Genomic DNA, 18513 nt, shown 5'->3' on the forward strand with positions numbered 1-18513 from the left:
GCTATATTTATATACATGGCACAGCAGACAGCCAAGGGAACACTTGCTGTCATCCGCCTTATGCACACGGCAGAAGTCTCTAAATGGCCACTTTCTTGTTCAAACAATATTTAATAACAAGGTTATGAATTAATTTAGAATCTTCTTAATTTTTGTGTGCATGTTGGTAAGTTGGTTGAAATCACAGAAAAAGTTTCACCTCGGTTGCACAAAAACTTTGCCTTCTAGAATTTTTAGAACAGAACTGACAGTAGATCATTACCTCTAAACTATAACTTTAGGAGGCCTTGTATGGTTGTTATTAACATTATGGTCCTGTAACTTGTTATAGCTCTATTATTTAATTGGTTTTATCATGTGCTGTAACCAAAATTTTCTAGAATTAAAATTACAGATACTTAATCAACTCCAGTTAAGGACGTTTTAGTTCCAAATTTAGTTTTCCTTAAATTACTTGAAAACTGTTAGAGGTAGCTTAATGGGGTCACGTAGTTATTATTTTTAGGTTGAACTGAAGCCTCATACCAATTTCCACATTTCTAAGTTTCATATTTAGGGCCTTCAGTTTTTCTTAAAATGTGGATTCTGATTAGGGGAAACTGGGGGAGGTATGGCCCACTTTTTATAAAACATGTGGTAAGTATGTTTTTCTTTGATTTTTGTCTACTAATGGATTATAATTTCTGAATATTTACAGTATGTACCAGTTTCATAAAAATGTTCTCCATCCTACACAAGTAACTTTAGATCAATTTTTATTCATGACTAACATATGGGTCAAACCTCCCTGGTAGTATGAAAAGATATTTTTTTAGCACTCTGGCTAGATTCCCCAAAACAAGTTTCAACAAAAGATTTAGATGCAGGATCTACTGCTTGGTCCCTCAAACACGTTAACTCAATTATATTACTCTCCACAGAAGTTGGTACTACTGCAATGTCCTCTGTAGAAGTGGATGCAATTGGATGATTCTCCATAGAATTGGCTGCTGTCAGATGACCCACTGTTGGAACCGATGCATTTTCATGAACCTCCTTAGAGGTGGATGGCACTGCTACCTCTTCTATAGAAGGAATGTCTCCACTCACGTACGGTCTGCCTGAAACATATGACCCTAAAAAAACATCCTCTGTAAAAATGTTGGTGTCAAATGGCCAAATACCAGTGCAAGCAAACCCTTTTTGGATATTAACTGGGTTACATGCATGAGGAAACGCTATTCCAGCCAAGCTAGGAATTGTACATATAGATACTGTCTCCCAAGGATGAATGCACATATAGTCATCAGCTGCTTTATTATAGGACCAAATATGGTCCTGTCTAAGGGCTGCAGTCTATGGCTAGTATGAGGTGGCAGAGTTAGTAGTTTTTTGCAGTGAACACATGGTGTGTCGTGGGGCGATCACTCTGTTTTTAAAATAATTGAAAAGCCACAATCACTTAAATATCATTTACTAGATGAATGGTTTAGGCGCTCTGAAGGTGCCATCATCGGATCTGTCAAGGTATAACATAACAGGTTTGAGGGAGGGCTTACATGAGTTAACTATATACATTACAATTTTTACAGAACCAAATACCTGAAACGTGGATTAACATTTATAAAACCATATGGACATCATGGCACATGAGGCAGACCATCTGATAAAATCCATTGTCACAACCAATAAAAAATAATTAAAAAATTGCTGTCATGGTCATTCTTTCCATAAAATATAAAACTGAAGTCACCAGATGAAACTACCACTGCTCGCCTAACACCAGTCGACATCATCACTGCCCTATTCGGCACAGGCTTACCTGCTGTGATTCTAGTGGTTCACAACCAGCCACCAGATAGTGCTTCAAGCAGCGCACACACAGTCCCACGGTATAACCACACATCACTACTAAAACAAAACTTTACTATAACAGCTTGTCACATACCCATGCAAAGCCCACATTTGAGCTTACATTTCCTGTACATACTATAATCACTACAAAGTACATCAATTACAAAGTAAAAGCATCTGAGGCACAGACATTACCCATTAGCGCCTTACAAAACTACATATTGTAATTCACCTTTATTCATATAAGGACGTCAGGAATATGCACACAGAAAGCTGTTCATAACATGACTTAGGTACAATGTGACAAGCAATTAAATCCTGTATGCTGGGCTTTACCTGTCTAGGCACTATGGTCTTAGATATTGTAAGCGTTAAGAAAGAACGTATCGACTTGCTATAACATCTCTCACCATCTATACATTCGTTATGAGCCAGGTACAAATCAACTACGAAAACGTGCATAGGCACATGGAATTGGTTTTGACAATGGCATTTATCAGATGGTCTGCCTCCTGTGCCATGATGTCCATATGGTTTTATAAATGTTAATCCACGTTTCAGGTATGTGGTTCTGTAAAAATTGTGATTTATAAAGTTAACTTATGTAAGCCCTCCCTCAAACCTGCTATGTTATACCTTCACAGATCTGATGATGGCACCTTCTGAGTGCTGAAGCCGGTCATCTAGTAAACAATATTGAAGCGATGGTGGCTTTTCAATTATTTTAAGAGTCAGTAGTGTTATTCCATTATACTTGACAATCAGTAGACCTTTTGGAGTGATGTGTGAGTCATGATTATCAAGTATAATTAATGTTGGGTGATCAGTGGATGTTTTAGAGAATCTGATGAAATTAAATGAAACAAAAATTTCTCTAAATTCTCACCAGTCATCCGTCCACTGTCATGGCAGCAGAACTCTGATCCTGGAGGAGCACCAACTTTCATTAAATCACTCACTCTTTTTCTAGGGAGCACAAATAGGAGTGGCAAGGCTGTAACAATAGCACTAACAGCACAACAAATTGTCACTAATGTTCCTCTTTCTGACGACGTGACCTTTGAAACTTGTTTCTCTCCCTTACTGGCAATTATCTTCCCTCGTCGTTGGCTTGTGCTGACTCCTGTCTCATCTACATTATAAATGTTTTCAGTACCAAAGGCATGTTTGTCAAAAATGTTACTTAAATTATCAAAAAATTCCTTCACTGTTGTTGTGTTAAAAGCTGTTGCTCTACCAAGGCTTGTAGCTTGTGGAGTTCGTAGGGATAATTTCTTGTCTTGTTCCACAGCATGAAACCACGGAGCAAATCGTAACTTGCTTCATTATGTTTCGAGTTGTTTGGATAGTTGAAACTGTGATTGGTTAAATTAAGGGCAGCAGCATATTTAAAAAAAAAAGAAAAAAATTCTAGCTTGAATTGGTGTTAAACCATAGTTTAACTTACTGGCTTGAATCAAGTAATTCATTAGATCAGCTTCCTGGTCCATTGTAAATATTTGATTAGACACATGGTTTGCTCGAAAGTTCATTTCCTGGCCAGATCTTACTTTCTCAACATATCTTCCCAATGTCTTTCTGTCCAAATTGAAATCTTTTGCAGCCTTTCTGATGCTTTCACCTCTTTCAATAACTTGCATAACAGCTCCTTTCATTCTTTCAGGGGAAACCTTCTGCCTGGTTTCCAAATAAAGGGCATCCTGAAGAAAAGAAACAGAATATCGTTAAAACTGCAGTAAATTGGATATAACTATTGGGTCAAACCTCCCTTAAAATTTTGGGTCAAACCTCCCTTGGCATATCCTCTTCACAAAAGTGCAGTATAAGCAATAAAACATTTCAAAATATTTACGAAATTTTTTCATGAAATGAAAGAGTAATAAACAATGAATAAAATGCATTTAATCCCATTCTCATTAATATTCATTTGACTTACCTGCAGGCATACGAGTGAAATGAGAAATATTCAGTTTGTTCACAGTAAACAAATAAACATTAGCTGTTGCTGCACTGTCTCACAAAATGGCTTACTTTGCGTATGTTTCTTTCTAAAGGTAAGCTTAACACTTACCACCGGATGCCATCACATTTCTGTGTTCCAGAGATGATAAAACTAGGGTGGGTTGAACCTCCCATATGGTCAAACCTCCCAAATTTCCCCTACAATTTTTATTTTATCATGTTGAGACTTGCACCAGTTAATTTTGACATGCCCTTTTACATTATGACCAATATATGGCTTTCTAGCTGTATTATTTAGTGCCACTTATCTTTTCATAAAACGATGTATTTAGGAAAACTGTTGATCTAACCACTCTAAGATTTGACATTTAAAACATTATTACATTAAAGTATATGCTGACAAAGTTTTAAAAAGCAATTTTAACTTTTAATTTTACTCTTAATTATGGTGCAATACTTGTGTGCTACATGTAGACGTGTTACGGTGACGTGGTGCTACTAGCAGTGAACTGGGGTGAGTCCCGGCACACTCGCTCGCCTCTGTACCTCACAAACAATACAGTGCTTGTTTCAGTACATCACCCCCTATTTAGTTTTGTGAAAAATTTTTTTTTAACAAAATTAAATATTAGAAACAAGGGATATTATTCTAGCTGACCTCTTTTAAATGAAATTGATTTTTAGAAAATTCCTTAATACTACACATACAAAATAATCATGCTTATATACACATAAAAAACATAACATAATGGACTTTTACAAATCATTTACATAAATTACATAGAAACATGAAATAAAATTTTCAGTAATTACAATTTAATAAAACAATAAACTGGTAGCCAAGATCGCAGGAATTTTTTTAATTCCATGATTACCAGTTTCAGCAAAACTAAAGCCGCCATCATCGGATCTTCCTGCAATCTTGGCTACCAGTTTATGTTTTTACAAGCATATAGATCGCTCCCACATGAGCACAATGTGCTCCCTACAAAATCACAATTTTTTTTCACTATTCAGTACTCACGTTTTTCATCACAATCGCAGGCACCAATGTAAGTGTCCGTATGACACTTTCACTAAATGATTACAAGTATGGGTGGGAGTTTACTTTTTCATTCTATTTTATTACGAAAAGGAAAGGGGATACTTTCCTGAAGATCACGTTGACCTTGTGTCCTTTTCCTATACAGCTTGTAGGATGCCTTTCGTGAAGCCTCCATGTCCCTGAGAAACAGATAACATAGCCTAAGCTTCTGTCCTCAACTTCACATCTAAGGGAGGACAAGGAACATTTTATATTCTATTTTCTGGCAATAGTTCTAGTAACGGAGGCATTTCCAGAATGAAAATTGGCAACAAGTTACATCCAAGAAGAAGAAAAAAAACTGAGGCGTTTTACTTCATAATTTAACCTGAATCACAAACTTTGCATTTATGTTTTCCTTTTTATCATAATTCATAGCTTTTATGCATTCAAGTTGCATTTATGTTCTTAAATAGTGACTTTTTGGGCTAATTTGTGACTTATTGTATTACTTGAGATGTTGCTTTAACTTAGAAGATTGAGTAACCTTTGTAAGTTTTACCTCCATTTGGCTCAATTATTGTACAGAGTAGTGTGCTAAAGAAGTCATTTGTTTGACAGTACTTACTTTGCTTTATTGTGCACATCATGAAAAAGCTGTTTTTATTATAACATATCAATTCTTTGTTCTTACTAAACTTTATAGAAACAATAGTAATGTCATCGTATGTGGTAACTTTAACATAAACTTACTCACAAAAATTAACAATCATAAACGCTTTTCGCGGATGACGCTGTAGTATACAGAGAAGTTGCAGCATTAGAAAATTGTAGCGAAATGCAGGAAGATCTGCAGCGGATAGGCACTTGGTGCAGGGAGTGGCAACTGACTCTTAACATAGACAAATGTAATGTATTGCGAATACATAGAAAGAAGGATCCTTTATTGTATGATTATATGATAGCGGAACAAATACTGGTAGCAGTTACTTCTGTAAAATATCTGGGAGTATGCGTGCGGAACGATTTGAAGTGGAATGATCATATAAAATTAATTGTTGGCAAGGCGGGTACCAGGTTGAGATTCATTGGGAGAGTGCTTAGAAAATGTAGTCCATCAACAAAGGAGGTGGCTTACAAAACACTCGTTCGACTTATACTTGAGTATTGCTCATCAGTGTGGGATCCGTACCAGATCGGTCTGACGGAGGAGATAGAGAAGATCCAAAGAAGAGCGGCGCGTTTCGTCACAGGGTTATTTGGTAACCGTGATAGCGTTACGGAGATGTTTAGTAAACTCAAGTGGCAGACTCTGCAAGAGAGGCGCTCTGCATCGCGGTGTAGCTTGCTCGCCAGGTTTCGAGAGGGTGCATTTCTGGATGAGGTATCGAATATATTGCTTCCTCCTACTTATACCTCCCGAGGAGATTACGAATGTAAAACTAGAGAGATTAGAGCGCGCACGGAGGCTTTCAGACAGTCGTTCTTCCCGCGAACCATACGCGACTGGAACAGGAAAGGGAGGTAATGACAGTGGCACGTAAAGTGCCCTCCGCCACCCACCGTTGGGTGGCTTGCGGAGTATAAATGTAGATGTAGATGAATCACTACTGTCAACCTTCAATCTGCTCCCCATGATCTCATTCCCAACGAGAGTATATGGCCACAGCAAGACCCTGATTGATAATCTGTTCCTAGAGTCCACAAATTACAATGAAGTGATGACACGGGCAGTAACAAATGGTCTGTCTAATCACGATGGTCAAATGACAACCCTAAAACTTGCCAGCAAAAACAGCACATGGCCATTGTAGCCAAGTTAAACATGTTAGAACAATAAATGCTGAATCTACTTGCTTGTTCGGAAATAGTTTATGCCATGAACAATGGGAGGAAGTCTACAAGGCCGACACATTGAATGAGAAGTTCAACTCTTTCCTGAACTTTTCCTTAAACATTTTGAAACTTCTTTCCCCCAAAGATAGATTAAAATCAAACCAACCTGTAGTAAAAGGAAAGAGTGACTAACTACTGGCATCATGTAACAAAAAGAGAAATTTGTATGTACAACAGAGGACTAGTACAGACCCAGCAGTAAAGTTGCATTACAAGAAATACTATAAAATTTTAACAAGTGTAATCAAGAAGGCACTATGCACAAAATATTAGCAACTCAAACAATAAAATAAAAACCATATGGCACATCATAAAAAGTGAGACAAATAGGAACATAAAACCTGACAATAATAACTAGAAAGTTGCAGCCTGAGATTTCAACAATTTTTTCTCACTATATCTGAAAAAACAGTGAACCATAAGGAACAGTCTCACACAGAAGCTATTGAACTACTTAATGACATGCAAACAACATCTAAAGTAGCACTTCATTTCAGAAGTACAACTCCTAAAGGAATTGCAAAAAACCATAAAATTACTCAAAAACTCAGATTCCTGTGGATACGGTGGCATATCAAGTAGGATATTAAAATCATGTGCAGACTTAATCAGTGATATATTGTGCTATTTGTGCAACCAATCTGTGGAAACTGGTTTGTTCCCAGATAGATTAAAACATGCAGTAGTGATGCCAATCCACAGAAGTGGAGCGAGGGATGAAATATCCAACTATCGGCATATCTCTCTGCTGCCAGTGTTCGCAAAGGTATTTAAGAGAATAATGTATGATAGGATTTATAGTCACACTACACAAAGTAGGTTACTGGCTCCTACACAGTTCAGCTTTCGTAAGGGTTCCTCCACAGACAGAGCTATATTTAACCTAACAGATGAAATTTTAGGTGAACTAAATTACAAAGGTATCCAATGGGGATGTTTTGTGACCTTGCCAAGGCATTTTATTCTGTAGATCACAACACACTCTTAAAAAAGCTTCCTCATTTTGGCATTAAAGACAAATTTTTGACTTGGATAGAAGCATACTTACAGAACAGGAAGCAAAGGGTTGTCTTAAGGGGGATAGGTACAGCATTACAATCACACTGGGGAAATATAAAGTATGGAGTCCTGCAGGGCTCTATTCTTGGGCCACTAATTTTCCTGATCTACATTAATGACCTACCAATCACAATTAATAGCAGAGCAAAAGTAGTAATGTTTGCTGACAATACAAGTATCCTCATAAAAGGACCCAACTCCACATTGCAGGAGACAGCCATGACAGTCTCTGCTGAAGTATACAAATGGTCCACTGCGAATAGCCTAACCTTAAATCTTTCAAAAACCAATATGATGCAGTTTCTGACAAAAAATAAAAAAATAAAGTTCCTGAAATACATGTCAACAATCACAAAATTAATGAAACCCCACATACAGAGTTCTTAGGTATCCAGATGCACAGTCACCTAAGATGAAAAGAACAAATTGATCAGCTGGTCAAGAAACTTAGCTCATGGTTTTTTGCACTAAGAGTTCTCCATCAGTTAGTGGACAGAGAAATAATGTTGTTGTCATATTTTGTTTATTTCCATTCTGTTCTTTCCTATGGCATAATCTTCTGGGGAAATGCTGCAGGTGTTGAAAAAGCCGTCAGAATACATAAACGAGCAGTGACACTTATATATGGGGGTCCCTAATGGAGCATCTTGCAGAGGTATCTTCAAATCTCTCAGGATACTTACCATCACAGGTCAGTATATATACTCACTGATGTTATTTGTAGGCAAAAAAGGGAATTGTTTCAGAAAAATTGTGACATCCACAACCATGACACAAGACAGGTGTAAAATTTTCACCAAGGCTCTGCAACTCTCACTACACTACACAGGGGAGTTACTGAGTCAAGTATAAAGCCTTCAATAAGCTCTCTATCAATATAAAAAAGGAAATAAATAATGTACAGGTTTTCAAAAGGAAACTAAAATTATTCCTCATCGAACAAACTTTCTATAAAATGAATGAATACTTAGAGTTATAAGGTATAAGGGTGGGGGAAACTGCCTAAGAAACGCACTCCCTTAAAGAAAAAGTGTGATGCTGTTACTTGTAGTTTAACTGAAATTATGGTGATAAAATCTAAATTTATCTATGTCATTACGAGAAAATGTGAACTATGTATCCCACGCTCTTGAGCATTTACTTAACCCTCTTCTTAAGGAATGCAGTTAAAATTTGTATTTAATCCAAACTATGACAATGAAGCAAATTTACCTGCTTATATATGTCAGTAGCATAAAAATACGCACTGTCACTTATTCTACTATTTTAAACAGTCACTTAAACTGTTTTGGCATAATGCAGACTTTAACACTGCATGCAAGTAATTGTTCTTGGTAAATAAACAAATGTCTGTGCAATGTGATGTAAAAATGTTCATGTACTACTGTATTGTATCAATTGACTTGTCCTATATTACTTGTACACTGGTTGTACAATATGTAACCAACAGGACCAAATCAATAAATAAATCTGCATTTCTCAACATATTTGTAGGATTCTGTTGTCTATTTTCATCAATTAAATTTACCATCTGTCCTAAGTGAGATTAAGCGTTTCTCAGACCTCTTTTTATAAGACATGAGGGAAATTACTCATCAATTTTCTACCATTTAACCATATATGTTGTTTCTTTTATTTATAACTTATTTCGACACTTCTTTCTCCCTTTTCTCTTCATCAGCCTACTGACCTCATTGTTTATTTATACATTTGGTGTGATCCTCACACAACTTCCACACATCTCCTTTAATTAATATTAATAACATTATGGCTTGCTTCTAGGGGCACTACATTCTTACCCTTTCTTACCTTCAGACAACCTTATTCCCAATTCAAAATCATTACTTTATGCAGTGTCTGTTGGATCAGATTTTAGGAACTTCCATCTTCAATAACTTCTCTTAATGCAAAGTGTCTCTCTATTTTTGTAGTTACTAACCCATTTTATGGATCTGATTTTTATTTATTTTAGCCATGCTTTTCTTATTATTGGTGCACAAAAATTACTGCTTATTATTTTAAACCTTTTGAATTTACTCCTGCAAACTACCTGTCACATTCTTTTGTAAGTCCTCATTCGAGTATAGTCATGTTTGGAAATCATTCTTATTCACTAGGAAGTCATTACAACCTAACAGCCTATATAGAACATGAGGACATATATTCTTTACTTACTACGATAGAACAGAAGAAGGGAATGAAACTTCAAAAGGAAATAAAGTTTCACCCAGCTGGGATTGCACCGTACGCCAAACTGTGTATCCACCAAAGAGTGGCTGACTCCCTACAGCAACTACTATACACAGAACAGAAGAGGAGAACGAAACTTGAAAAAGAAAAAAAAATTCATCCAGCTGGGACCGCACAGTTCGCCAAACTGTGTGTCCGCCAAAGAGTGGCAGACACCCTACACAGTTACTGTTATTTTTAAATCACTTTGTTGTCATCCTGAATGGTCCTTGATTCCCCTGCATAAACTTCTTGCTTTTAGGTATTTCTTTAGTTTTTACTGCTACTAGCTAATCAATGATAAAACTAGTAGGGAAAGCTTGTGCATCATGCCTTCTTTTTCTATCCAACGTTCTTTTACTAGAAATTTGATTTGCTGGCCATGCCTTTGCATCTACTTCTTTTGGGATATAGTTCTCTTCCACATAAGCATCTTACACCTTACTACTGAATTCAGTATCTTCCTGTGGGGATGGCGGGATGTCCCCCTGGACTGAACCTCCGTTAACCAACCTCACTCCCATTTACTCTTCAGTCTTCTCCTCTTTCCCTTTCCTCTTAGCCATTCACACATCTTTTCATCCTACATAGTTGTGTTTATCCATATACTATATAACTATTTACTTCTGTATGCATCCTCTTCGGTTTGAAGCTGGCACAGTACTTACAGTAGAATATCTTTGGCTTCCCTCTGACAACCATGCCTCCATCCTTGCTACCCTCCCTGCTTACCTTTCCCTGTTGCTTCATAACCTGGGTTGTGAGTAACTGAATCCACTTTCCCTTCTTCCCTTTTTTCCCCCCTCTCCTCCCTGATGAAGGAACAAAGTTCCGAAAGCTAGGAACGTAAATTTTCTGTTCTGTTTTGTGTATCTGTCGGCTGTACTGAGCTGAGGTAAGTACTGGCCAGCCCCTCTATCTCTTTGTTAGTATTTGTTTCACATCTTTATATGAGATTTTCCATTAATCATTTAAACTATTCTCTACCTCTGAGCAGCTGCATCCCTGCGTAGCATTGCTACCTATTATACTGTCGTCAGTTTTTACAGTTTGTGGCAAGTCAATACAGCTATCAGGTTCCTTGACCTCATTATTATTGCAACCTGCTTCAATCATCAGTACCTCCACTTTAAAACTTTGCAAAACTGACTCTACTTCCTCTACTGCAACTTTACTCTTCAGATTGCCATCATTGTCAATGATGTAAGCCTTTGTTTCATATTCATCCCTGTTAGATTCAAACCCGCTAATTTCTTCCTCCCTATTAACTATAGTGTCTTCTTTCTCTTCCTTGACCTGTTTTTCTAGCGTCCAAAATGCTGTCAACTATATTATGAGAGCGGTTTAACACATCACTGGTACTGTCTGTTCCTATTTCATTATCCGTGATTTCTGTTTGCATGTGTTAACTGAGTGTGGTCTGCATTTTTGTTACTAGCTGTGTTACTGTTCCTGCTTTGTGAGTGCCAGTTTCCTCATAGACGGGATTTAGTTTCCGGCACGTGGCCTGCTATGTTCATTTGATACACTATTAGATAGGGTAGCATTTTGCTCTCTGCCTTGTCTCAGCTGTACAGTATTTACATTTCTACTTTTGTCATAATAACTGTTGCAAAAGTGTGGTGGCTGTCTACCCCCTCTTCCTCTACCACAGCCATGATTATGATAATTAGACTTCATATTGCGAACCTCCACACTTCTATCATTCATGTTCCTGCTGTCATTATTTCTGTTATTTACATGTTTGTTAGAAGACCTGTTATTATTTTGTATCTGGTCCTCAGCAGCAGCTACTTTTTATACTCACTCTAAATACTCAATGAACCTATCCACATTCTCCCTATGTGCGGAAATGATTCTTTTCTGCCAGTACCAAGGCAGCTTACCTTAGACCCATAATAATCATTTCTGGTTTCCTCTTTTCTGTCAGATGTGACAGTCTTAAAACTCATTTTCAAGAGAACTTTTTCACTGGCTCACGTCCTGGAGCCAACTTTTTACCACTCCAAAACTCTCTTAAGACACTATTTTGTTTGTTGTGTGACCAGTACTCCTTAAGACATGCAGATTTAAATTCAGAAAGAGTTTTGCATCTTATCATTTTGTCAGTTGACCACCACAAAGCATTTCCTGACAAATGAGCCGCGAATGGTAGCCGTGAGGTCTGAGGCACCTTGCCACAGTTCGTGCAACTCCCCCCGTCAGAGGTTCGAGTCCTCCCTGGGGCATGGGTGTGTGTGTGTTGTCATTTGTGTAAGTTAGTTTAAGTTAGATTAAGTGGTGTCTAAGCCTAGGGACTGATGATCTTAGCAGTTTGGTCTCATATGAACATACCACAAATTTCTAAAAAAATATTTCCTGACAAATGACTTCTTATGAAAGAAATTAATTATGGTGCAATACTTGTGCACTACATGCAGATGCGTTATGGTGATGTGGCGCTACTAGCAGTGAACTGGGGTAAGTTCCGGCACACTCGCTTGTCTCTGTATCTCACAAACGATACAGTGCTTGTTTCACTATAGCGTGACCACCAGAATACCGCATAGACAACAAGTGCTCAGAGGAACTTAACCAGTAGAGGGCCCCTCATACCCTGTGACACACTATTCCAAGGAAAGAATGATAAAACATGGTACCAGTCCATTAAAAAGATTATCTAGTTAATAAAGTATATTATACGAACAGAGAAGGGACAAGAAAATGTGAGAGTTATATCCTCAGTTTAAGAAAACAAAGTAAATATATAAAGCATTCTATACTAGGTAAAGCCAAATGCAAGATACATATGAGAGAGGCTTTCAGTGATTAAAGTAGAACATTGTCAAACAAAGCAAAGTAGGCACTGGTACAAAATTGCTCTGCCCATTGAGCTTTTCTGCTGGCTCTTATTTTTTTGCTTTATAAATTTCAAGTCTTCTGAAAAGCATGGCCTTTTACATGAATTGCAAGCATCATAAAGAACAATTAAAATCTGTTATATTCAGACTTGACTTAGATTTCAAGATCCCTTAACTGCCCTTCAACTTTTACTTGGTTAAGTGACCCACAAGTATAACATGTTGTTTACAAGTTGTTGTTCTCACTCTGACAGTGTTCTCATTCTGTACAGTGACCAAACACAACCAACTGCTGTCAGAACTTTAAAAAAAGAGACCCACATTGAGTTTCAAAGCCTTTTCATATGTTAATGAGGACTCTGAAGGGTGCAAGTAAGGATACAAAGGAATAGCCTTCACGTGCCTTGTAAGGCCACAGTTGGAATATGCTGCAGGGATAAGAGATCAAGAGCAAAGATACCTTTCAAAGAAGACAGAAGTGCAATGCAGGATAACCAGGTATGTTATACGAAATTGCAGGAGGACAAGTAGTGTCATGGAAATGATTAAAAAATTTGAAATGGGAAAGACTTGGGGGAATTACCATGCATGTGTGAATGAGGGTGCATGGGAAGGCATAAGACATTGATTGGTCACTGAAGGGATATGTAAGAGAAAGGAAATTCCATTAATATAAAATAAGGTAGAGTAGTAAAAGAATGGAACAATTTACCAGGCAATGTCCTCAGTCAATTCCCAGAAAGCATCACTAAACTTGAATACCTGGTCCAATAGTTGTGAAACCCCGACAGGATAAATTTAGTTTTTATATTAAGTTATTGAATGATTAACACTGTTGATATAGTATAATTAAGTGATGTTGGTCACCTTCATCACACTGGCAGCAGCTACATTTTGTAGTACTTCGAGAACTTCGGAGTAAATTCTAGAACCACTTGGCCTTCCACCATTTGAACACCCAATATTTTAGAGGTGAGTGGGAGAAACAAATACACCCTACTGCACATCGCCTATTTGAGTGTGCAGGTAAAAAAACAGTTACGAGAAAAAGATGGACCCAGCGGCAGACAACGGTCCACAGAGTTTCCGTGTGCAGGTAGAGAAGAACAAGAAAAGTTTATGTAGTATTCTGTGCTCTTTAACGTCTGTGTTGATTGTAAAAAGACTAATGAACAATTGAATATAGATTTCTATGTACATTCACATATTGGACTCGCTTAAGACTAGAGACTTTTAACTTACTTCATGTCTTGGCTGTTAACGAAGCCAAATTATGTGGTTATCAAACCAATGATATTTGACTATGTGTAAATCAGTCTAAAGTTTAAGGACTAAGTTAGCTTGCAGAAGTTATTGTCTGTGGAAGTTGAAAATATAAAGTGATTGAACTGAAAAGTATTCTACAAGTACCCATATTATTTGAAGGATAGAGAAGTAGTTTAATAAATTCCTTTAATCTGCTATAGTCCTTGGAGAAGAAGATTTTGGGAGATTGATGTAGCTGATTACCCAGGGAAGAGGATCAGCTACACACAATGTGCAAGTTAACTGACTTAAGAGATGTGTGAGCCTTGGAACCCAATACCACACTGTCTCTTGTCATCCGAAGAACGTTAGAATTTGTGAACAAATAAAAATTATCTGATACCTAGACTCAGTCAGGGCTTTAGCTTAAATTAAGATATGACGCTGCTCATATATTGCCAGAAGAATCATAGTCATCAGATCCTGCTTTTATAGGAGCCTAAATGGTCATATAGCTCATGAACAGTTGTTACAAACATGCACAAGAAATATTTGCAAAAACTGTTGACTGTACCTGTGATTGAAGTTTGCAAAATGAAATTTGTTTCTACTGGATGACAATGATACTTAATTCTGAGGTAATATATCTTGGCCAATAGCCATCAATGGGGGGGCAGCTGAGAGTTTATTGTGGTATGGTGCCTGTGACACATTTTGCACTATAGCTGAAATTTTGTGTTGGAAATGCACTGGTGATGTACAAATAGGGAGGGGGGGCTACAAAAATGTGTGTGTAGAAAATATATATATATATATATATATATATATATACACACAATTTGTTGCGAAAGCTTGAATTTTGTGAGTATGTTTGTGTTTGTTTGTGTGTCTGTCGACCTGCCAGCACTTTCATTTGGTAAGTCACACCATCTTTAAGATGATGTGACTTACCAAATGAAAGTGCTGGCAGGCCTCTGCACTTCTGCCTCGACTGACATCTCTGCCCAAACTCTTTGTCTTTAAATATGTCTGCTTGTGTCTGTATATGTGTGGATGGATATGTGTGTGTGTGCGAGTGTATACCCGTCCTTTTTTCCCCCTAAGGTAAGTCTTTCCGCTCCCGGGATTGGAATGACTCCTTACCCTCTCCCTTAAAACCCACATCCTTTTGTCTTTCCCTCTCCTTCCCTCTTTCCTGATGAGGCAACAGTTTGTTGCGAAAGCTTGAATTTTGTGTGTATGTTTGTGTTTGTTTGTGTGTCTGTCGACCTGCCAGCACTTTCATTTGGTAAGTCACATCATCTTTGTTTTTAGATATATATTTCCTACATATATTTCCTATATATATATATAGTTATAATAGAGGGAAACATTCCACGTAGGAAATATATATCTAAAAACAAAGATGATGTGACTTACCAAATGAAAGTGCTGGCAGGTCGACAGACACACAAACAAACACAAACATACACACAAAATTCAAGCTTTCGCAACAAACTGTTGCCTCATCAGGAAAGAGGGATTATATATATATATATATATATATATATATATATATATATATATATATATATATATATATATATATATATAAAAAACAAAGATGAGGTGACTTACCTAACGAAAGCACTGGCAGGTCGATAGACACACAAACAAACACAAACATACACACAAAATTCAAGCTTTCGCAACAAACTGTTGCCTCATCAGGAAAGAGGGAAGGAGAGGGGAAGACGAAAGGAAGTGGGTTTTAAGGGAGAGGGTAAGGAGTCATTCCAATCCCGGGAGCGGAAAGACTTACCTTAGGGGGAAAAAAGGACAGGTATACACTCGCACTCACGCACATATCCATCCACACATACAGACACAAGCAGACAAATTCCCACGTGGAATGTTTCCCTCTATTATATATATATCCTTGTAACCACCCCCGGTGTAAAACCTGTCTCATGCACCCTCTCACCACCATCTACTCCAGTCCTGTAACCTGGAAGGTGTACACGATCAAAGGCAGAGCCACGTGTGAAAGCACCCACGTGATTTACCAACTGACCTGCCTACACTGTGATGCATTCTATGTGGGAATGACCAGCAACAAACTGTCCATTCGCATGAATGGACACAGGCAGACAGTGTTTGTTGGTAATGAGAATCACCCTGTGGCTAAACATGCTTTGGTGCACGGCCAGCACATCCTGGCACAGTGTTTCACCGTCCGGGTTATCTGGATACTTCCCACCAACACCAACCTATCCAAACTTAGAGATGGGAACTTGCTCTTCAATATATCCTCTCTTCCCGTTACCCACCAGGCCTCAATCTCCGCTAATTTCAAGTTGCCGCCACTCATACCTCACCTGTCATTCAACAACATCTTTGCCTCTGCACTTCCGCCTCGACTGACATCTCTGCCCAAACTCTTTGTCTTTAAATATGTCTGCTTGTGTCTGTATATGTATGGATGGATATGTGTGTTTGTGCGAGTGTGTACCCGTCCTTTTTACCCCCTAAGGTAAGTCTTTCCGCTCCCGGGATTGGAATGACTCCTTACCCTCTCCCTTAAAACCCACATCCTTTCGTCTTTCCCTCTCCTTCCCTCTTTCCTGATGAGGCAACAGTTTGTTGCGAAAGCTTGAATTTTGTGTGTGTGTTTGTGTTTGTTTGTGTGTCTATAGACCTGCCAGCGCTTTCGTTTGGTAAGTCACATCACCTTTGTTTTTAGATATATTTTTCCCACGTGGAATGTTTCCCTCTATTTTATATATACATATATATGTATATAAGAAGATGTGACTTACCAAACGAAAGCGCTGGCAGGTTGATAGACACACAAACAAACACAAACATACACACAAAATTCAAGCTTTCGCAACCAACAGTTGCTTCATCAGGAAAGAGAGGGAAAGATGAAAGGATGTGGGTTTTAAGGGAGAGGGTAAGGAGTTATTCCAATCCCGGGAGCGGAAAGACTTACCTTAGGGGGGAAAAAAGGACAGGTATACACTCGCATACACACACATACCCATCCGCACGTACACAGACACAAGCAAACATTAAAAAAAAAATCTGCCTGAACAGGCCTGGAAGGCCCAATGGTACTGATCGATCACAATGTCATCTTCAGCCCACAGTGTAACCGGGTATGGGCATGGAGGGGTACATGGTTAGCACACTGCTCTCCCATCCATTGTCAGTTTTCATGAACGTCTTTGTATTTCAGCAAGCTGTATAAGGAAAGAATTTCACAAATATCTTTTTGTCACCAGCCAGTAACAAGTGTGGCACAGTAAGAAATGAGCTTCCATGATTCTTAGGTGTACTGCCACATCAAAAGTCAATAATATTTTGGTGGACAACCATTGCCCCATCATCAGTTGGGGCTGATGGAATAATGTGTCTGCTGTGGGCTCAAGGTAGTGATAGTCGCCAGTGCAGAATTCAGACCTCACTAGCCCCATGCTGCTGGCCCTCCACTGTTCGGTGGCAGGGTTGGGTGCAGCTGCAACAGTGGAAAGAGTCTCAGTTGCTTTCCGCCTGCATCCAGGTGTCACATTTTACTCTGATGGAGCTTAGTATTGGCTCCCATGCCTTGCTCTGTGGGTAGCCATTACCTCTGTTGATTAAATTATTAGTCACACAAATTTCAATTTCTTCTTTGAAAATGCAGTCCCAAAATTTATCAGTGGTAGCCAGGACTTTCATTTGCAGGTAATTCATTTTATGTCCATTTCCAGTGCACTGTTTTGCTATTGCAGATTTGTTGGAGTCCAGTAAGTGGGCATGGTGCTCATTTACCGTACATTGATCTTCCATTGTGTAAAATGTTTGTCCAAAATGGGTGTATCAGAAAGGACTTTACAACTGAAATGGCTTTGGTGTCATTTTATAGCAGAATACATAAACTTTTTTAACTTAAACCTAAAAAAATTCAATGTGACTTCCATTGGTTGTGTGGCACACATCCCATCTGAAGTCGATTTCTTGCCAAACTCACTGCGGCATGTCAGGTATGACTCATTCAGTGCAATGTGGATCCTCTGGTAGAGAAGCTGGTAAGAGTGAAACAAAAAGAGTGTCCTTCATGAATCACCAAAAGAAAAAGTCAAGAAGTGTCAGGTCCGGCGAATAAGAGGGGGCCATGCAATTGATACACCTTGACTCAACCCATTACTTGAAAGCAGACAGTTAGGCAATCTGAGATATCAGAGACATAATACGGTGGTACACCATCTTGCATAAACTGTATGTTGTGTTCTTGGTCATCAACATCAATCTGAGGGATTAAAAAGTTTTCCAGAATATCTAAGTATACTATACCACAGATAATTTTCTCTTGGAAAAAGAAAAGTCTGAAACTTTGCTCTTGCTCAATGCAGGAAATACATTCAATTTTGCTCTATCACATTCATGTTCCAGGGTTCTTCA

Source organism: Schistocerca serialis, chromosome 7, assembly GCF_023864345.2.
Source record: "Schistocerca serialis cubense isolate TAMUIC-IGC-003099 chromosome 7, iqSchSeri2.2, whole genome shotgun sequence".
In the NCBI taxonomy this organism is placed as follows: Eukaryota; Metazoa; Arthropoda; class Insecta; order Orthoptera; family Acrididae; genus Schistocerca; species Schistocerca serialis.